Genomic DNA, 23,393 nt, shown 5'->3' on the forward strand with positions numbered 1-23,393 from the left:
CTTACCTTTACCACTGTCTTTGTCACTGCCACGCAGAATGAAGCCCCAAGCACGCCTTCCCTGGAGAACGCGTCCATGCTCCTAACAGCCTCCCTGACTCCACTCTAAACCCCTACAACTCAGTCTCCACATGGCGGCTAGAGGTATTTTTTTAAAAAACAAATATAAGTGGACTCTCCTTGTAACCCTCCAGTAGTTCACCTATCTCTTCAGCTAAAATTCGGATTTCCTACCACGGCCATCAGGGCCCAGTATCATTTGTATCCCCCTCCTCCCCCCTCTTCCTATGTCAGTGTCACCCCCGGCTTCCCCGCTGTGCCTCAGCCACACAGGCCTTCTTTTTGTCCCTTAAACATGGCAAACGTGTTCCCACACTTTGGCCTTTCCCTGTTCCTTCCCTGGAACGCTTGTCCCTTAGATCTTTACACAGTGGCTTCTCTCATCATTCAGGTCTCAAATGTCTCTAAATGTCACTTTCTCAGGGAGAGCTACCCAACCACCTGAACTGCAGTCAGGTAAATTTGATTTTCTCTGTCCCATAGCACTGGTGTATTATTTTCAGAGCAATTAATACTCCCGGAATTTTTTTTCTTAACTGTTATTGGGTTATTGTCTTTCTCCTCTGATGTTAGCTAAGTTCCATGACCATAGGGAACTTTCTATCATATTCAGATAGGTTCCCCTGAGTCTACAACAGAGCCCAGTGAATAACAGTTGCTCAGATAAATATTTGTGGTCTAAGTGAATGAACCCAGGTTCTGGGATTTGATCATTGTGGGGATCCTGGAAAGCAGAATACTCAAGCTTCTACACTCTTTTCTTTGGATGACTCATTATATCACTTCTACTTCCTGTGATAAATTCAGAGAATCTTCCTCTTTCTTCTCATACTAGTTGGAAGAAACATACAAGTAAGAAAAAAGTGATTTTAAGAATGAGGGAAAATATCCCTGGCTGGTGTGGCTCAGTGGATTGAGCACTGGGTTGTGAACCAAAAGCAAGAAAGAAATTATCACTACTTGTCTTAGGAACTGAGACTGCTCTTTTGTCTCTGTTCCAGTGCTGAGGGTCTGTGCGAACATCAGGGAATCTCAGGGATGGTGATGATGTAGTTCGGAAAAGAATATGGAGGGACTGGAAGTAGAGGTAACCAAACATGGCTAAGGAAGAAAAACAGAGGACAGGATGAATGCACCCGTGACATTTGGGGCCAAGACTCCAGGAGACCAATGAGTCCTCTTGACTTGATTATTGACTTTCAGCCCTGTGGGATGTAAGCAGCCTTCACACTCTCTTTGTACTCCTGCTCAGGGTGTATAATTTGAACCTATGAAACTGCTAATATCTGAATATTTTTAACTTAAAAAAGAGAATTTCATACAATTTCTACCAGTTGAATCCCTACTTGTGGGCTCAGGCCAGAGAAGGGAGGCAGTGTAGGAGGGACTGATAGTATAGAAAGGTTCAAGACAGATTTGTAATGAACACTAACCTGGCCAGGTGTTCGGAAGATGCCTTAAGTTCTTTAAGGAATCAAAGAACACCCCACAGATGCTCCTTATCTGTAGGGTCATTCCACGTACCAAGAATCTCTGCTTCAGCTCCAAAGGGGGCTTTCCACAAGAGGAGTAGAGAGCACTAACCCCAACTTGTGTGAGAGAACCTCCATTATAGGGACACAGGCCTTATAAACATTGGGGTTCAGGGAGAAAAGAAAGAATAGAGTAGGGGAGGCCCCTTACATATTACATCACAGACACAGGCATCACAGATTCTGTTGAGGACATACACAGGATTTTCAAGGAGAGACCCCTCTAATTCCTTTTGACTCCCCATAAAATTTCAGAGAAACTTTCTCTTCTTTGGGTAATTCAATGTAGTAAATGGAACCATTGGATGGGAAGAGTTTGATACCATTATTTTTAAGTCATCTCAAGACCCTGAAGGAATGGGACATGAGGCTGGAGAAGCTTTACTGGAGCAGAGTCAAGAAGAAACGACCTATATAAATGGAGCCCCGTACACAGCTCTGGTAGAGGGCGAACACTCAGGCTCCTTTTGTTGTGGAAAGAATTGGGGATCCATATGATAAAGATAGGTAGTCACTGAAGAAAATGTCATGATTTTCTAAGGGACATGGCCTGTACACAGTGACAAAGCTAACCCTTTCCTTCTCACCCCACTGTAGCTTACCCATGAGGTATGCACTTACTTGGTGCATCCCTGGCCCAAGTCAGGAGAGGGCTTAGAATCATCAGTATCACCGTCAGAGCTGCCATCCAGGAGCTTCCAGGGAAGTACAGACACACCATGCTGGAGAACAGAGAGGAGAGGGCAGGGCACAGAGAGCAGGCAAGTCTCATCCAGTGAGGACCAGGACTCTCCTTTGCCCCATCCCACATATCATCAATGAGGAAACACATTTCTGTGTTCCTGGATTCGGTAATCTTGGTGTTGAGAACCAATCAGCATAATAAATGAGTAGCATCATCAGAGACTTTGTCTGAAGGTCCTCTTCTGTAACTTAAAGTTTCCTGCATTAAAAGGATTGTTTTAATTTAGGGCTTTAAAAGTTTGGTCTAGTTGTATCTGAAGCATTTTACTGGGCCCCTATTATGAGCCAACTCTGCTGGTCAGTGATGAGCACACATGTTTGAGTCTTTTAGGAGAATGTTTTCTCTCTCACGTGAAGACAGCTATTTTGATGAATGTATGAGTGAGTGTGCTAGGAGCTGAGGGGGTGGAGGGAAGATAATTGCAAGTCAGACCTTCAATACAGTCCTAATTGCACTATAACTTAGTGTTGTAGAGTTGGGGAAATTACTTAACCTCTCACAGCTGAAATGAAGGTACTACAGTCTGACTACTTCAATTCCAGAAAATATTGTGATTCTGTGGACACCTCAAGGAGCAGTCTTGTTTGCTAACTGATGAAATTTCAGAATTGTAGCTGTTGATTAGAGAATATAACCTGTACTTCTGACAGGGAGGGATTTCTGATAAACTAAAGGAAATTGAAAGTTGGTCAATAACCTTAAGTAAAAGGTTTTTCAGGTTTGTTTCCAGATGCTGTCTCTGAGCTTAGGGGCACCTCCAGAATACACACAGAGAAAGGGGCTTAGAGGAGGCGACCTGTGTGGAATAGACGGTCTTGAAAGTACCTTTGGATAGCACTTAACCTAACAATGTAATAAGACTAACTGTCCAAAACAAAACGCCCAGGGGACGGAGAGACAAAGGACTCAAAATCAGCCTTCTGCACAACAGCTCTGTTATAGAATAACTAATATTTCATGTGAAAAGACATTCAGTTCTTTACTCCTGATCCCCATTGTGACTTTCTGGTTTTCTTGGGGACATGTTCTCTAATTTAGCCAACTCCTCTTGCTTTACTCTAAGAAAAGATATAAGACTTTGCTAATGAAATTATTAGAGATTGTTCAGAAAATGGAACATTATGGAAAAACTAGGAATTATATCCCTTGATGCAATCATATTTTAAACATACAAACATAATTCAACTTTATAAAAGTATAAGACATAATTGTAATGTAAATGTAAATCTCAGATCCTGGATGGACTTTAAAGGACCACTCTCTATCTAAATTTCTGCATTAATTCTCACTCTACCACAGCTCTAATACACAGTTCTTCATAACATGCCTTCATATTTCTAGTGACAGGATACTCAACATGCTGCAGGAAAATGACTAAAATTCAGTGGCTGAATTGGATGAAGGGGATCAAAGATAAAAACTTCCAGCTATAAAATAAATAAGTCATGAGGATACAATGTGCTGCTAAGAGGGTAGATCTTAAAAGTTCTCATTATAACAGAAAAATTTTGTAACTGTATGTGGTGATAGACATTAACTAGACTTATTGTGGTGATTACTTCACAATATACACAAATATCAAATCATTATGTTGTACACCTAAAACTAATATAATTTCATATGTCAATTATACCTCAATATAAAAGGTGAATAAAAGTTATAGAGCAATTTTGAGCGTTTTGCTCTGTACCCAGGATTATACAAGGGCCTTCTGTACATCATATTTTTGTTTAATTCTCATACCATCTCAGTGAAATAAGTATGCTTTTTATCCCTGTAGTTGGAAAGAATAAAATGGTAGAGGTTAAACAAGGACACAAGGCTAGTAGATGTTATCCTCCAGACTGAGCCAAGCAATTGCACTTCAGAGCCCATAAGCTCAGCCATTGCAGCGTTCCATCCCACATGCGATTTCGGAAGAGAATAGTGTCCTTATATTAAAAGAATTCTTACTACTTTCATTCATAGATATGCATAACAATAAGACTACTCCTTTTAATGAATGACAGCATTTTATATAAATTGAGGTAGCTACTGTGTAGCAATTCTAGTTCCTTGAAAAGATTCCCACGTCACAAATTTTACCTTTCTCTGGAAATGACAAATTTTGCATTTATCTTATGCAAAGATACCCAGGGAGTATCTTTGTAGCATTACAGAATGTCTTGAGTCTTGCCAGTTGTCACACAATGGGGCTCACCTATAGTATGCTTGAAAGTTTAAAATACGCTTGGGGAAAATAGGCATTTTCGTTACCAGCAAACCACAGGTAGCATAGAATATCTGTCTCTTGTCCAAGTATCTCAGAATGTTCTTCATAGTCTTCAGAAAACTATCACCACTAATTTGGAACTTAAAGTGTGCAAGGTTACTGGTCCCTATAGTGAAGGGGAAAATATCAATAACAAGAAATGAATAAACCGGGTCAATTCTTCCCACGATGGAAGGCATGAACCCATGAGAAGACCATAACTCTGATCGGCCATATTAGCGCTCAGCAGGGCTGCATGGGCCGCAGAAACAGCAGTGACGGCCTCCAGGGGGAGCTCTGGGTGGACCAGCCTTTACACTAAGTCAGTTGAGAGGGCTTCTTCAACTTCTGAAATTTATACTTCGACTTAATTTATCTGTGTTTTAAAATACTTTAACAGATCACTTTTTTTTTTTTTTAGAACCAGAATGTCTGCACTGAGTGGTCACAGAGGGAACACAGAGAAAATCCTCATGGGCCTGTCCATTAGTATTGTCAGTAGGAAGAGTTTCAGCGTTGTTTCTCTTTGATCTAGTTCTCACAGAACTAATTGTGCTGTGACAAAGAATCCAAATCTTTATCCAATATGAATACCAGCCAGGTTATTTTTCAGAATCCCACTTTGGTGTTCCACTAGCCACTGCCCAGTGATTCCAGGTTTGTGCCTGGAATACTGTTTCTTTTATTCAAAATCAATAATAAAATCTTTGCCAGTTATTTCTAATAGTTCTTCCTTATATTTGTAAGTTTCTACTCAGAAAAAGTGAACTTACTAATAATTATCTTTCCCAAGGGGGAGAGTGAGCTCCTCCTGTGGACTTGACATTTCTCACTCCATGGTATGCTGGCAGAAGCAACTCTTGGTCTTGTAGAGCAATTTTGAGAACATTCACTAATTATTGCAGGAATCTGCATTCTGGTCACATAGGTTACACAAGCCAGACAAAGGAGCAAAGCTTGGTGCTATTTCATGTCCATGTAGAGATGCTGAAGATGACCTGGCTGTAAAAGATAGTCTGTCAATTTCTATAGTTTTGGATTTGGAACCTGACTTTAAAGAGAAGCTTTCAGGGGCATCTGCTCAGTTTTTAAAAATAAGAACAAAGATGACAATTAATAAGAAATTATCTATGCCATGGCTACATCCTTAACCAGAGGAAAAATGCATTCTAATAACCACAGGAGGAGATAATGCTAGGACTATTAGAAATTTTGAGCTTCTCCGACTTCTCCCAAAGTGAGGAATCCTATTGCTTTCTCAATTTCTAAGCTCTGAAAAACACAGAAGTATGACAAGACTCAGTCCTATAGACAATGGGTCCTGCCACCAGGCAAGCAGTTTTTTTTTCCTTCCAGAACAGGAGTTAAGTACTAATTTTTTTTTTCTTTACCTGTCAACATTCCCTTCAGTGCTATTGCTGATCTCATTGCAATATCATTAATCTTGACCGTCGTCTCTCCGCCTATAGTTTTATAGCTGTGACTCAAGACCACCAGAAGCAAAATCTGGGTTGTGCTCCCATATGGACAATTCACTGGAGTGTTTCCCTAGATAGGCTTCTAAGGTGCCTCGAGCTACTCTCTGTGTTAGATAGTCACTACCATGATGAAGAATTAAACTGTTAAGTAAGTTGTAAAATTCTAGAGAGGTTCAAGAATGTTCAAGTAGGGCAAGCAATGTCGAGGGAAATTTGCAGTATATCGAAATCTTTGGCATACCTCTGGCAGATATCTGTTATTATATTACCCCTGAAGTCTAAATTTAAATCTTATTGGAAAAATAAAGAGATATTCTCAGACTCTACACAGTTTTCCAAACCAAGAAACGTTAGAAATTGAAACTACAATTTCAAATTTAATTTTAATTGCAATTTCAATGTCATTCAATCAGCAATGGAATCAAGAAATGTGGTACAATTCAGGCTGATCTCATGGGGAACAAACTGATAGTCCTCTCTGTATTGGACCTCCAGACTGGAAGTTTAAACCCTGGAAGTCACAAGCCTTCCAGAATGCCATCTGATATAGACTCCAAAGAGTTTAGTGAAAATGTCCTTAAAACACCAAACTTCAAATATCTTAATGACCCTGTGACCTCTGAGTAGAGAGGCATTTGAGGCAGGACTGTAAGAAGCTGGGAAAATTTCTTGGCAAGTGGAATAGGGGAACTGAGACAGAGAGCTGAACAGACTGGCCAATACAGAAGGTCACCCCCCTAGAGTAAACATCCTACACCTCCGCTGTGTTTCAGCTCCTGGCCCAGAAAACCAGCAAAACCAGGAGGGAGATGCCAGGACCAGCTGCAATGAGTAACAACCCCTTGCCTTGTGCTGACCAATCAGTGGAGACTACAACCCTGAAAGATCACACCTGGAAAACAGATGAATATCCTGCTGAAACCCTCTCCTGAGACCTCCCCTAAGCTCCCCTCTGCCTACAAGAGACAGATAAAGCCTCAAGACAAAGGTCCCGGCCTGTGCTCTCCCTCCTGGGAACACGCCTGTCCCCTTCCCCCTTTTCTTTCCCAACAGGCACACATCTCCTAAACTCTAAGGATCCCTAGAGACTTGCAACAAGGGAAGCAATGGGCAGCAGCATCTAGTCCTGGGCTAACCCCCTGAACCTTTTACCCCAAGGCCTCCTTTTCTCTGACTTCTCAGTGAGCTAAGGCAGCCCCGCCTCAGCTCATTTCTTCCCTATAACATATCAGCAGAACCAAAGCAGCCCAGCCTAGTCTCTCTGCTGTTGCTTCTTTTTTCCTAAGCCCTTCCTTGTCTGACTGTCCCCAGCTTTAATAAACATACTCTCAAAATCAGTTGAACTCATATTATGAAATCTTTCCTACATGAAGTCAAGAACGCAGACACTACCGGGCAGCCCCAGGCAGATGCACTCAAGGCCAGGTCCCCTCTCTGGTAACACACTGAGTTCTACTGGAAAGCAGGTTGCTGTAGTCAAGTCCATAAGGTGCCTTCTAGTGGTCTCTGCACAGGTTCAACAGAAAGTACACATCAGCTTGCCATGTGTCCTGATCAGAAAGTGAAAACATATCCCTGATAAATATATCATGACCCCTAACTGTGTCTGAGCATCATCTCCAGTCCCAACAAAAGATGATCTCTAAGACTGGCAGTAGGGTGGCAATGCAGGGTTTTCTAGGCTAAGAAGTCTGTGTAAAAGGAAACCTTTTATATAAGCACCTCCAGAAGCATGTCTGGATCCCGGCTCCTGTGGAAGGTCTGAAATTAAGAGTTGTTTTTAAGTATGCTCTTCAATTAAATTTCCCATCTCAAATATGCAATAAGGGAGATCCAAAAATTTATAATGTTTATGTTCTAAAACTGCCCAAAAGTAACAGGGTCACAATGTTCTGTCTGATCTTCATACTAGCACCCATGGCAAACATGAAATGAAATAGCCGTTAACCTGAAAGACAATTTTGTTGCCATTAATCATATAGCACCTTTGCCCAAATAGGAGCCAGGAGCCTGAAAAACCTGCTGTAAGATATCCTACAGCCATACACAATCACAGTTTGCTAGAAGGTGCCGATTGTCACTGTAGTAACTACAATAGCCATGAGCAGGCAATAGGTCATTGTCCCTCTAATAAAAATTGAACCTATGCCACAGCCAGCCAGCCAGGTGCTAGTGGCAGGTACCAAAGATGTTGAAGAATACTTCATGAGCACTGATGCTACTGCTTAGCTCTTCTGAAAGTAGCTTCCAGAACTGATGAAACACCAATTCACATGTTCAAGAAGCTCAAAATGTCCCAAGCAGTGTAAATAAAAAAGAAAACACCAGATATACCCCCAGTGAAACAACAGAATATGTAAGAGTCAATAGAATATTTTAAAAGCAGCCAGAGAGGTTAAAATGCAGATTATCTTCAAAATGTGAAAATGAGACTAACTGCTGACTCTTAGAAGCAATAATGGAAACCAGAAGTAGTGCCGTGCTTTCCTGGTGCCCAACAAAAATAACTTGTTTGCCTGGAGTTTTATGCTCAGTGACTAAATCTTTCAAGAATGGGGACAACATTTTTAGATGAATCAAAATCAAAATCATTCACCACAAGCAGATTTTAAAAGAAAATTCTAAAAGATGTACTTGAGGCAGAATAAAAGTAACCCCAGATAGAAAGTCTGAGATTAAATGAAAAATGAACAAAAAGCGGTAAATTCTCAGGTGCTTCTAAAACATATCAATTGATAAAACTACTAAGGCTATCCTGTGGAATTTAAAAATAATATATAATTAAATACCCCAAAATAATGATACAAATTTGAGAGAGTGTAAGGTGTTAAATCATTCTAAGATCTGTGTGTTATCCAAGAGTTGAGTAAAGATTTAGAAATCGGTTCACAAATAGACATTTTCCCTCTTCTTTGCAAGCGATACTTTGATGTCAGCTAACAAACAACTTGGTTAGATTAACTCCCTTTCCTTAAGAAAATAGATTTCTATTTCAGAATTCATGTAATGTACCAATTAACGTGACAAGCAGCACTGTAGAAACCTGAAGTTGCTTGTCTAATTGTATGGAGCTCAGTTTCACAGATGACAGGCAAGGCTTGACCCCTGTAACTGACTCTCAGCACAACAGCTGCACCAGCTTCGCTTACAGAGGAGTTGCCGTGGTGCCTGGGAAATCTCATTGTTTCTGAAAAAAAAATGCTGTCTTGTTTTGCCTTCCAAGTGCCCTTCCCTTTCCACCTGGCTTTGGAGGAGTTTTAGAAAGTCAGGTTTCTGGACTTGGCAACAGAAAATAAGAGAAACAAGCAAGAGAGTTACTGTGCCTGAAACTCCAGAGGCTGCTGGGAGCATTTAGCCAGAGAGGTAATAAAAAAGTGTGGGGGACAGAGCTCAAAAGAGTCTTGTGAGAGGATATTGGAAAAAAAACCTTTTGTACACCGTAGAATGAAAGACGATGGGGTAAAATGAGAAAGTAGAATAATTATTGCTAGATTTTTAAAATATGTTTTGTTTGTATTTTGAGAGAAGCAAGCTAAAGATTTAAATTCTTTTTGAAACTACTCCTGGCTGCAGGAAGGGGCCTATAAGAGTGCGTGTGTCCTGTCTGACAGGGTATTCTCTCCGACGACCAGCCACGCTTCCCTCTGAAAAAGCAGATTAGCAGCTGCAGGGCAGGCACTTGTGTCCTACACACACATTCCTGCGATACTTAAATTATTGCAATGAATATGTATTCTTGTACTTTTATGATTGAACCACCATTAACAGAAGTGTATAGAATTAGGGAAGAAATATTAATAAATACAATAGAACCCAGGATAATAGAATTACTATGAGCACCTTACCTTGAGTTCTAAAATTTCTGGGGACCAAGATAATTGGAAAATATGATGGATTATGAACTTTCTCTTATTTCTCAAGGAAATCATATTAATTCTTCAAGAGGCACTTTTATGATTCCAGTTAAAATTTCATGAGCCTGGGCTCTTGCTCCTCCTGTTCGACAAACAGCCATGTCTTCCTGCGCAGCACCAGCTGCAACGCTGAGACATGATAGCGAAGGCTGAAGTGAACATTTTTGACTGTTTAGGCACCTTCTCACTAGGGCTGCTTTTTACTCTAGCAAAGTGGATGTTGTCACCATCAATGACCCTGTCATTGACCTCGACTCCATGGTGTGTATGTTCCAGTATGATTCTCCTCATGGTAAGTTCAAAGGCACAGTCCAGGCTGAGCACAGGAAGCTTGTCATCAATGGAAAGTCCATCTCCATTTTCCAGGACAGAGATCCCACCAACATCAAATGGGGCGATCTGGTGCTGAATATGTCGTGGAGTCCACTCTTATCTTCACTAACCATGGAGAAGGCTGGGACTCACTTGAAGGGTGGAGCCAAGAGGGTCATCACCTCTGCCCTTTCTGAGGATGCCCCCATGTTTGTGATGGGTGTGAACCATGACAAATATGACAACTAAATGAAGTTTTTCAGCAACGCCTCCTGCACCACCAACTGTTTGGTCCCCCTGGTCAAGGTCATCAATGAATACGTTGGCATTGAGGAGGATCTCATGACCACAGTCCCTGCATCACTGCCACCCAGGAGACCATGGATGGCCCCTCTGGGAAGCTGCTCAGAACATCATCCCTGTTTCTACTGGTGCTGCCAAGGCTGTGGGCAAGATCATCCCTGAACTGAATGGGAAGCTCACTGGGATGGCCTTCTGCGTCCCTACCCTCAATGTGTCGGTTGTGGATCCGACCTGCTGCCTGGAGAAAGCTGTCAAACATAATGATATCAAGAAGGTAGTGAAGCAGGCACAGAAGGCCCACTCAAGGGCATCCTGGACTATACTGGGAACCAGGCTGTCTCCTGCAACTTTAACAGTGACACCTACTTCTCCACCTCGATACTATGGCTGGCATTGCCCTCAATGACCACTTTGTCAAGCTCATTTCCTGGTATGACAATGAATTTGGCTACAGCAACAGGGTGGTGGATGTTATAGTCCACATGGCCTCCAAGGAGTAAGATTCCCCTGGACCACCAGCCCCAGTGACAGGAAGAGAGGCCCTCAGCTGCTGGGGAGTCCTTGTCCCAAATCGATCTCCCAACACACTGAGAATCTCCTGACCTCCAAATTCCATCCTAGACCCCCCGAAGAAGGAAGGGGCTTAGGGAACCCTACCTTCTATCAATAAAGTTCACTGTACCCCCCAAAATTTCATGAGTCTATATTATAGTCACAGCAAGTAATATATAATTGTTGAAGAGCCATGCATCCATTTTCTAGAATAGAAATATTTAAAAATGGCTATGTCTTTTACTAACCTTTAATGAAAGATCAGCATGTGAAATTAAAATGTAATTCAGTGAAGATTTGACCGAGTGCTCTATTTACCCAAGCCTGAGTTAAAGACATGATTTCTTTGTATGATAATAAAATTTATTAAATATATTAAATGATTCTAAAAAATTTTTTTGAAATCAGCAAAAAGGAAATGCAACCAACACATCCTATCAGATTGGGTCTGGCCCTTAACTTCTCTGTGTTCTATTATGAGATTCAGCATTCCCCAGAGAAAGCCTGTTCTCTTGCAAACAGGGCTTTTGATGAAACCATTGCTGAATTTGATACATTAAGTGAAGAGTCATACAAAGAAGCACACTAATAATGCAATTACTGAGAGACAACTTGACACTGTGGACATCGGGTACCCAAGGAGATGAAGCTGAAGCGGGAGCAGGAGGAGAAAATTAACTGAACTTCCAACTTTTGTCTGCCTCATTCTAAAATTTACACAGTATACCATTTGTTGTCCATGCTGTCCCACAAGTAGTTTTTTGTTTATGATTTATGGCAGGTTTATGTTATTTCTATTTGAATTTCTTTATTTCCTATGTGGTTTTTATGTTTAATATTAGGGGAGTAGAGCCTGTTAGGGATTTATATTTTCATCTTGAGGTGGCCAATATGGGGATGTGGAATTTTTATACAAGTTATAAATATTTGACATAGTATTTTTTGGTACATTGTGGCTTCACAGGGGTCAGTTTTAAAATTGCTCCCATGTCTAAGCAAATAAAACTGCCTACCTATTGGTTTGTCCTGGTGGGGAATAGAAGGGGTAGTTGGTTTCAGTTACAGTTGGAGCTGTAGTGGGTACTTAGAGGGCTGCAGTAGAAATGGCTATCCCATGGACAGTACCTGCTGAACCATGTGTGCATCTGTGGAATACTCAGTCTCAATGTGCACACCATTCACTACAGCTACAGAAGTGTTCCTTTAGTTGTGACTAGTTTACTCTCGGTAAGGGCATAAATGGTTCACACTTCATTGTTTGTAAAGTTACCTGCTGTTTATTTTCATTGTTTTTGCCACACTCATTTTATTTGTATTTAAATGTTTTAGGCAACCTCAGAACAAATGTACAAGTGAAGGTGCAGTAAAATGAATTGTTTGGTATCCATTACTTCATGTATGTCAAGCACAGCGTAAAACAAAAAGAAAAACCCATGTATTTAACTCTTTTCAGGTTTTTTTGCTTTTGTGATTTTTTCAATACTTACCTAACATGCATGTGCTATAAAAATAGTTAACAGAGAAATAACTTGAGATGATGGCTAGCTTTGTTTAATGAAATTTTCATGAATCATCTAAGCATAGTTGTTAAGAACGTTTATTAAGTTCATAGAAGTGGAATAAGAGTATGAATGGACTTTCAACTACTTTTCTACAGCATTTCATGTAAATTAGCCTTTGGGTTCTGAAATTTCTCTAGAGGAAATTGTACATTTTTGGCAATTTATTCCTTATTCCCTCTAGATAGCTAATAGACTTTCACCAAGTTTAAAAACAAAGTTTATCAGAAGGTTCCAAGATGGCAGCAGAATGGCTGACAGTGCTATTCATCTGCTCCCAGACATGGGCTGGATTTTAAGTCAGAATACAGAGCAGAGAGCAAGTGAAAGCATCTGTGAGTGAGCGCCTAGGCAGGCGAGAGCATGGGGAGTGCACAGGAGTATGTGGGAACTGCCCACCTACGCGGGTGCCAGTGGCCTGAGCTTTCTAAGCAGCCCACCACCGCTGCCCATCCCAGCACTGCTGGCTGCACAGAGTTGCAGCAGCTGTAGATTAGCTCAGGACCAGCGAGCCACTGAGGCAGCAAGAGGCCTGTGAGGTGCAGGCTCCTGAATAGCACCGTGGGAGCAGGCATGCCGAAGTCTGAAGATTTCTGGAGGGAACGGGGTCCGCATGTCACCACCACCACCCTGTGTTATAGTATAGCTGCAGAGCTCTTCCCAACACCATCCAGGAAAGATTCAGAGAGAAACTTTATCTAAAACTGTTGGAGACTCTGGAAGGAGGTGGCCAGCCCTGAATGTGAGAGACTGTGTGTTTTGTGGGGAGGGGGGAGCATGTGGAGAACAGACCCTCTAGGGACCAGTGATACAGTGTGGGGACCACACAGAAACTCTCTTAAAAGGGAATCTGAAGCAAGACTTGAGGCTCCACAGAGACCCCAGCTCACACACCTGGGCATGTGGATGGGGTGCATCAGCTTTGCTAACCAAACACTCAGAGGCAAAGAACACACTGAAGGTATGAGAGGACCCAACCCAGCATGAGAAGAGGACAGCTCAGAATGGAGAATTCAGGCTGAACCTTCTGCAAGAGAGCAGCAGCATTCGGTCTGGAAAGCAGGAGCTAAATGCTGGAGATTTGCTGAAGTCAGGCAGAGACTCCCACAGACTCTATGTTCTCCCACCTATGAGAATATGGGCTCAGGAGCTCCCTGCTGCATACATTTACCCATGGGAAAGTAGAAAAAACATTGATAGGGCACTCTGCCAGACACTATGTGCCACACATCTCCTCGGGCCCTGATTTACTAAACCCAGCAGAGCAGAGAAAATAGAGACAGGTGCAACAAGGGGCTTTTCTCTCTCCTGCATAGCTGTTTAACATTCATTTCATATCTTTCAAGGTTGGGCATAATACTGCACCAGGTTTTATAATATAGCTTATTTCATAGCTGATATATTGTTCTTCCCTTCTCTTATTCCATACTACCTCCTTCCTCCTCTTTGTACTTTTGTTTTAAATTCTATTTTCTCTCTTGCTATGGCTTGTTTCTATTCTGCACTCTTACTATTGCTCCCCTCTCCAGACTCTCAAAGCCATTCATGACTGTCACAAGTCATCTCACATTCTGTTTCCTATTGTTCAAATACCCTTATTCTCTCTCCACCTTTATCAATCTTTGCTCATAGGTTGTGGAGAAGATGGTTGTTGTTACAGTTCTTCAACCTTATTTCTACATAGTGGCTATCTTTGCATTTCAAATCTCAAATTTCACTGTTTCCCTCTCCTACTTCATTTTGCTTTCCTCCTGCTCTTTTTTCATTTTACATTCTAATTTTTCCCTGTCTTAGCCAGGTTTTCATCTCACACTCTTAGTATTCCTTCTCCTTCTATCCTCTCAAAATAACTTCTCTTACCTCTACACATCTCTTAAGCTCTTCTTTCTTTCCTTTTGCCCTCTTATTCCCATCCCATCTATATAACTCTTAGCTCATTGGTTGTTGATATTTCTGTGGTGGAGCTTTTCCTGCAATTATATCCCTATTATTTTATATATATATAAATATATATTTAAATTATTTAAATGTATATAATATATATGCACACTTTAAATTTTGGTTTTAATCTACTACTGTATGCTTCCCCTCTATTACTCCATTCTGCCTTCATGCCTCCCTTTTATAGTTACAAAGTAAATTTTATTTCCTTTCCTGCTTTGCCTTGTCTCTATTTCCTAGTCTTATTATTGACCCTCCCTCTAACCTTACAAAATCTCTTTTCTTTCCATTAGTCATCTCATATTATTTTTTCCTTTCTTATAATTCTCTTACTCTCTTTAAACCTTTATTAATATTGGTTCCTTTGCTGTTGATAGTGTAATTGTGGGTAGGGGTTATTTTTGCAGGTGCGGGCCTATTTCCTGGGCTGTTTGGTTTTTGTTCTGGAAGTACCTGTACAAAAGCATAGAAGATGTGGTGGGTGGAGTGACTCTCAGTCAGTCAGCTGGGAGGAAGAACCCACCAAAGAACAATCCAAGAGCAGCCAAAACCCAGCTACAACCAGAGAGCCCACATAAATAGCATAAAGGGCATCCCAAGAACATCAAGCTCAGGTGATCAAGGAGACTGCACCACTGAGTCCCACAGGTCTCCTGTCACAGAAGATCACACCACAAAGGCCAGTAGTCAAAGAAGATCAACCTAACATGCAGAAAGAAACAAGAAGAGTAACCTAAAATGGGGAGAAAAAGAAACAACCCCCAATCGAAAGGAAAGGAAGAATACCCAGAAAGACTGCTAAACCAAAATGAGGCAACCAAACTATCAGACATCAAGTTCAAAATGAGGGTTATAAGGATGCTCAAGGAGGTCAGTGAAAACCTCAAAGAAGTCCAGAGAAGCTTCAAGGAATTTACTGAGAACTACACCATCATGAAAAAGAACATAGAAACTATGAGTAAGAGCCAGGAGAAAATGAAAAATACAAATCTGAAATGAAGAGTACAGTAGAAGGAATTAAGAGCAGGTTAGATGAAGCAGAGTATTGAATCAGCGAGCTGGAGGACAAGGTGGAAAAAAATTCCCAGACAGAGCAACAAAACAAAACAAAAAAGACTCAAAAAGAATGAAGATGGTTTAGGGGAGCTGCAGGACAACATGTAACAATAATATCCATATAATAGGGATACCAGAAGGAGAATAAGAAGAACAAAGGATAGAAAACCTGTTTGAAAAAGTAAACTTCGCTAACTGGATGAAAGAAAAAGTCACAAAAATCCAGGAAGCACAGAGGGTCCTAATCAAGATGAACCCAAAGAGGCCCACCCAAGACACATTATAATTAAAATGGAAAAATTCAAAGACAAAGAGAGAATCTTAAAGGCAACAAGGAAGAAACAGAAAGTAACATAACAAGGGAGCTCTGATAAGGCTAGCAGCTGATTTCTAAAACAAACAAACAAACAAACAAACAAACCCACTACAAGCCAGAAGGGAATGGCAAGAAATATTTCAAGTAATGAAAAGCAAAGGCCTGCAAGCAAGACCATTCTGCCCAGCAAGGCTCTAATTTAAAGTGGAAGGCAGAATAAGGAGTTTCCCAGACAAAAGAAGGCTAAAACAATACACCTCCACCAAACGAGCATTGCAAGACATGCTAAAGGGATGCTTTAAGAAGCTAAAGCTTTAAGACTGCTTTAAGAAGATGAATTAAAAGAGTGACAGAGAGAGGAACACAGGTACAAAGGGGGAAAATGGCAATGAATAAGTACTTATTTAAAATAACCTTAAATACTCTGGTTTCTCTTCAAAATGAACAAATCTTTCACCTTTTACTAAAATAACCTTAAATGTAAATGGCTTAAATGCTCCAATCAAAAGACATGGGGTAGCTGAATGGATAAGAAAACATGACCCACATATATGCTGCCTACAAGAGACCCACCTCAGAAAAAAACGACCTACACAGACTGAAAGTGAAGGGTTGGAAAAAACTATTCCAAGCAAATAGACAGGGGAAAAAAAAAAAGCCAGGGTAGAAATACTTACATCAGACAAAACAGATTTCAAAACAAAGGCCATAAAAAGAGACATAGAAGGACACTTCATAATACTCAAGGGTAAAATCCATCAAGAAGATATAAACATTATAAACCTATATGCACCCAACATAGGAGCACCCAAATATATAAGGAAAATCTTCAAGGACTTCAAGAAAGATATAGACAGCAACACACTGATAATAGGAAATTTTAACATCCCACTGTCAACAATGGATCGGTCTTCCAAACAGAATCAGTAAGTATGTTGAAGCACTGAACAACACTCTAGATCAAATGGACTTAACTGATTTATACAGAACCTTTCATCCAAAGAAGCAAAATATACATCCTTTTCAAATGCACATGGAACATTTCAAAGATAAACCACATGATAGGGCACAAAACAAGCCTCAACAAATTCAAGAAAATTGAAATCATAACAAGCATTTTCTAGGATCACAAGGACTTGAAGCTAGAAATCAGCTTCAAGGGAGGAACTCAAAAACAGTCAAATTCATGGAGACTGAATAACATGTTATTAAACAATGAATGGGTTAACAACAAGATCAAGGAAGAAATCAAAGTTTCTGGAAACAAATGAAAATGAACACACAACAGCCCCAAACCTATGGGACACATAGAAGGCGGTCCTGAGAGGGAAGTTCATAGCAATACAGAGCTACCTAAAAAAATAAAATGTCCAAATAAACAATGTAACCTGACATCTACAAGAACTGGAGGAACAACAAGAAAGTTCAGAGAGAGTAGAAGGAAGAAAACAATCAAGATCAGAGCAGAATTAAATGACATAGAGACTAAAAGAACAATTCAAAATATCCATAAATCCAGGAGCTGGTTCTTTAAAAAGACAAGACTTTAACCAGACTGATCAAGAAAAAAGAGATAGGGCTCAAATAAATAAAATCAGAAATGAAAGAGGAAAATTACAACCAATACCACAGAAACACAAAGAACTGTCAGAAACTACTATGAACAACTATATGCAAAGGAATTTTAAAACCTAGGCAAAATGGACAAATTTCTAGAAACATATAATCCTCCAAAACTGAATCAAGAAGGAGCAGAAAGCTTGAATAGACCATTAACAGCTAGTGAGATTGAAGCAGTAATCAAAAATCTCCTGGCACATAAAAGCCATGGACCAGACAGCTTCACAGGAGAATTTTACCAAACATTTAAAGAAGAGATAATCTCTATCCTTCTCAAACTATTTAAAAAAAAAATCCAAGAAGAGGGAGGATTTCCAAACTTTTTATGAAGCCTGTATCGTCCTAATTACAAAACCAGATAAAGACAAAACAGCAACAACAAAATTACAGGCCAATATTGCTGATGAACATAGATGCTAAAATCCTCAACAAAATATTGGCAAACCAGATCCAGCAATACATTTAAAAGATCATACACCATGATCAAGAGGGATTCGTCCCAGGGATGCAAAGATGATACAATATTTGCAAATCAATAAACATAATATATCACATAAAGGAAAGACAAAAACCACACGATCATTTCAATAGATGCTGAAAAAGCATTTGATAAAGTACAGCATGCATTTATGATAAAAACACTCAGCAAAGTGGGAGTAGAAGGAGCATACTTCTACATAATAAAGGCCATTTTCAAGAAACCTACAGCCAACATCCTACTCAATGTGAAAAAACTAAAAGCTTTCCTTCTAAGATCAGGAACAAGGGATTTCTTTCACCACTTTTATTCAACCTAGTATTAGAAGCTCTAGCCACAGCAATAAGACAAGAAAAAGAAATAAAAGGCATCCAAATTGGAAAGAAGGAAGTAAAACTGCCATTGTTTGCAGATGACATGACAGTGTATATAGACAACCCTATAGCTGTTGCTAGTGCTGGGCCTGGGGTCACTTAGCAAGAGATACGGGGGCTGGGAGTCCACTGAGGCCAGGTGTTGCTTGTTTGAAAGGATTTAGGAAGTTGTGAAGCTTGAGTCAAGACCAACCATTCATATTGAAAAGCTACTATTAACAGCTGTAAGTTGAGTGGGACAGAGCCTCAGGGGATCTCCAGGGTAGGAAAAACAGTGTTAGCCAGGCTAATGATGTCTCAGATATGGCACCTGCCTGGTGGCTCTGCGGCTCTGCCCACCCTCTGCCTGGGAGAAAGCTGTCTCCCAGCTCTCATCTTGATGCCAGCCACTTCAGTTCTACTCCATATACTGCTGGTGCCTTTCAAGCTGTCACCCCAGTACTGAAGTTTAGAGGGAGCGAGCCTGACTGTTTGTAGGTTCTTTAAGATAAACTGCTTGGGACTCCAGAAGTTTCTTCCACCGACTCAATTCCCACTGATTTTTGCAGCCAGAAGTTATGGGGACTTAGCTTCCTGGCACTGGCACCCTGGGCTAGGGAGCCTGGTATGGGGCTGGGATTCCTCACTCCTGAGATTTCCCTCCTGAATTTTTATCCACCACACATGTATGTGAGACCAACCTGTTCCATATCTCTGTCCCTCTTACTAGTCTGGATGGATGTGGTTTCTTTAATTCTATAGTTGTCAGACTTCCATTCTACTCGATTTCTGCCAGTTCTGAGTGATGGTTGTTCTATAATTTAGTTGTAATTTTGATTGTTGTGTGATGAGACAAGTCGTGTTTACCTATGCTGCCATCTTCAGTATATGGCATTTTCTAACTTCAGATGCCACAATGTTCTTGGCCCATTATGACACTGGGTAGCATTAACTCTAAGTTTTGTGCTTCCAAATCACTTTTGTTTTTAAGAATTTCTTGATACTCTTATAGCCTGTCTTCAACTTTGATCCTTTTTTCTATTTGTCAGGTGCAGAGGATTACCCTTTTTAGCCTTCTGTCCTGTCACCAACCATTCCTACTTGGTGGCCTGTACTTGGAAGAAAGGCTGCATGATCTTTCTGGCTTCCTTTGCTTGCACCCCACAAACTCTCTCCCTTGCCCTGTTTACTGCAGAAATCTCTCTTTAGCTGATGAGATTGTATTATCTCCTGTAAATTCTATCTATCCTGGAAGGGCTGTCATTGGTTGCCTTTAAAATCTTTCCTCTTCCTCTCTTTTTTAAATAATGGGGCTAAGTTATATCCAAAGTTTACTCTACAGACTATTTCTTCAAAACACCAAACAAAAATAGCATTTTAAAAGAGGTACATTTTTTCTCTTTTAGAATATAAGCTCCTCTGGAGCAGGGACAATGTTTCTTTGTATGTTCTGGTGTGCCTAGGACACTGAAAATATTCAATAACTATCAATAATGGGAGGCTGTGAGTCTTGACGATAAGAGAAAACAAAATCCCAAATACTGTTTTGTGGCTTGTTTTATTATACCTTCAGATTAATTGGGAAATATCAGTCCTTTGGGAAAATTGTACCAAATATTACATTCAAATAAAAGTGCAGCAGAAGCCTTGGGGTAGTTCTTTTCAAGAAGAAAGGAGCTCATGCATTTGGGACAACATGATAAGGCATCTTCACTCAGAGATCTTTTTTTAAATTGATTTCTCCTGACCCCCAGGACAAAGACATGAAATGATCCATAGTTTAGGAGAATTAAGGTAGACTGAGAAGATGGATCTCATTCAAGAAATTCTATGTAAAATATGAAGTTTGTCACATTTGCCTATTTATGTGTGTCAGTCATTTACGACACTAGTTTGATTCTGAAATAAATTGTGATAATACATTAAAAATTAAATGAACAATATGTTGCATATGTATTGTTACAAAATTTAATGTGATATGAAATACAACCACTCAAAATATATAATTTTAAAACATAACTGTTGCTGAGTTTCATGTCCAAGATTGCTTTCTTAAAGGTGAATTAAATTCCTAATTAATACAGTATATGAACCTTGTTTACATTTTTAAATATCTAGAAGAGAATGGGAAAAGCAAAACAAAAGCAACATACTTCTATTTCTGTATATGTGATAGTATTTTTCCTTCAACTGAATATAACATGTGTTTAGTGTCATATTTATTATTTTAATAATTATAGCCATAGAGTTAACACAGCAATTGTATATTCTTTATCATAGTAGATAAAATCAATTAAATGTTGTTTTAAGGAAAAAAAGGGGAGAGAAAGTCAGTAAGAAAGAAAGTCCTAAAAAAATATAGTAAAAAAGGTAAGAAATATTGTGCATGATAAAAAATACAGATGGTAGAAACTGGCAATTAAAAGAATAAGAAAGCATGCCCTGGCCAGGTGGCTTAGTTGGTTGGAGTGTTGTCCCATACACCAGAAGGTTGAGGGTTCAATTCCCAGTTGGGGCACATAGCTGGGTTGCAGGTTTGATCCCTAGTTGGGAGGCAGCCAATCGATGTTTCTCACATCAGTGTTTTTCTCTCTCTCTTTCTCTCTCTCTCTCTCCTCCGTTTCCTCCTCTCTCCAAAAATCAATAAACATATACTTGGGTGAAGGTAGATAGATAGATAGATAGATAGATAGATAGATAGATAGATAGACAGATAGATAGATAAGAAAACGCAATAGATTAAAATTTAGCCATATGTACAAAACAAAAATGATATCTTTTTTAAAGCTGTAAGAATAAGAATGACATAAAAAAGGAAGCATAAAAATACAGAAGCAGTAAAATATCAAATTTATTCAAAACAATAAATGTGGCAAAAGTGAAAACATATGTTAAAAGCCTACAATATCCTTGTAATAATATTGTTAAAATAATACTGTTATAGTAGTCATGAAAATTAATGATTTAAACAAAATTCTGTCAAAATATATTAAAAACCCTGAGATGTTTGGAAATACTTATTGATGGATTGCAGCTTACTTCTAATTCTTTTGTCATTGTTGTTGTTTAAGAGTCTAGATAAAGATTATTGTCATTCAAATATTTCACACAAAAAGGAAAATAGCAATCAGGTCAATGTTTATGAAAAATTAAAAAACGCATGTTCATAGACATTGCTTTATTTACCATGGGGAGCAGGCTCTCCCTGATGTCACACACAGTAGCTGCACTTGTCTGATGCTCCTTTGCATACAGCTCTGGTCACACTTGGCAGCGCCCACAAGCAGCAAGAGCGGCAGCTCCTCTTTTTTTAAAAATATATATTTTATTGATTATGCTACTACAGTTGTCCCATTTTTTTCCTCTTCTTTATTCCCCTCCACCCTGCACCACCCCTCTCCCCAGGATTCCCCTCCTTCTTAGTTCATGTCCATGGATAGTGTATATAAGTTCTTAGTCTTCTCCATTTCCTATACTATTCTTAAACTCCCCCTGCCTATTTTGTACTTACTGTTTCTTCTGCATATTTGTTGTACCTTTTCCCCCATTCTTCCCCCTCCTCTTTCCTCTGATCTCCATTTCTGTGATTCTGTTCCTGTTCCGTTGTTTGTTTAGTTTGTTTTTGTTTTTGGTTTAGGTTCAGTTGTTGATAGTTGTGAGTTTGTTGTCATTTTCCTGTTCATAGTTTTTGATCTTCTTTTTCTTAGATAAGCCCCTTTAACATTTCATATAATAAGGGCCTGGTGATGATGAATTCCTTTAACTTGACCTTATCTGGGAAGCACTTCCATTCTAAATGATAGCTTTGCTGGAGAGAGTGATCTTAGATGTAGGTCCTTGTCTTCATGACTTTGAATACTTCCTGCCAGCCCCTTCTTGCCTGCAAGGTTTCTTTTGAGAAATCAGCTGACAGTCATGGGAGCTCCTTTGTAGGTAACTGCTTTTAAGATTCTCCCCTTATCTTTAATCTTGGGTAATGTAATTATGATGTGCCTTGGTGTGTGCTTCCTTGTGTCCAACTTCTATGGGACTCAGAGCTTCCTGGATCTTCTGGAAGTCTATTTCCTTGGCCAGACTGGGGAAGTTCTCCTTCATTATTTTTCAAATAAGTTTTCAATTTCTTGGTCTTCCTCTTCTTTTTCTGGCACCCCTATGATTTGGATGCTGGAATGTTTAAAGTATCCCAGGGTTCCTAAGCCTCTCCTCATTTTTCTGAATTCCTGTTTCTTCATTCTATTCTCACTGAATGTTTATCTCTTCCTTCTGCTCCCAATCTATTTGAGTTCCAGTTTCCTTCCCTTTACTGTTGGTTCCCTGTATATTTTTCTTTATTTCACTTTGTGTAACCTTCACCTTTTCCTCCATTTTGTGACCATACTCAACCAATTCAGTGAGCATCCTCATTACCAGCGTTTTGAACTGTGCATCTGATAGGTTGACTATCTGTTCATCACTTAGTTCTATTTTTGGAGCTTTGATCTGTTCTTTCATTTGGGCCATATTTTTTTGTCTCAGTACACCTGTTTCTGTTGGAAGGGGAGGAGCCTTAGGTATTCACCAGGGTGGGACAACCCAGGTTGTTGCGTTGTGATGCTGTGTGGGGGGGAAGTGTATGAGAAGGAACGATGACACTTGCTCAGCTCTCTGCCGGTTTTCAGTCACTTCCCCCACTACCCACAAGCAAATTGGGCCCTTCTGGTGCTGATTCCCAGGTGGGTGGGTTTGTGTACATTCTAGGACCCGGTGAGTCTCTCCATTGGACTCTCCTGTGAGGCTGGGAGTTTCTCCTGATGCTGCAACCCCCACAGGTTTTTACCTTCAGAGGTCTTGAGGCTTTATTTCCCCACACTGGAACCCTAGATTGCATGGTCTGTCTCGCTCCCCAGCTGTTCCTCACAGTTTATCCACAGGCAAATGTGGGACA

At 40.0% G+C, this 23,393-nt stretch overlaps 1 pseudogene; it reads left to right on the forward strand.

Moving 5' to 3' along the window:
• The first annotated feature begins 10,237 nt into the window (after positions 1-10,237).
• On the forward strand, positions 10,238-11,094 carry LOC129066995 (glyceraldehyde-3-phosphate dehydrogenase-like; annotated as a pseudogene).
• Positions 11,095-23,393: the final 12,299 nt, after the last annotated feature.

Source organism: Pteronotus mesoamericanus, unplaced genomic scaffold (assembly GCF_021234165.1).
Source record: "Pteronotus mesoamericanus isolate MK-2021 breed Mesoamerican mustached bat unplaced genomic scaffold, CSHL_Meso_final contig_20, whole genome shotgun sequence".
NCBI classification, from domain to species: domain Eukaryota; kingdom Metazoa; phylum Chordata; class Mammalia; order Chiroptera; family Mormoopidae; genus Pteronotus; species Pteronotus mesoamericanus.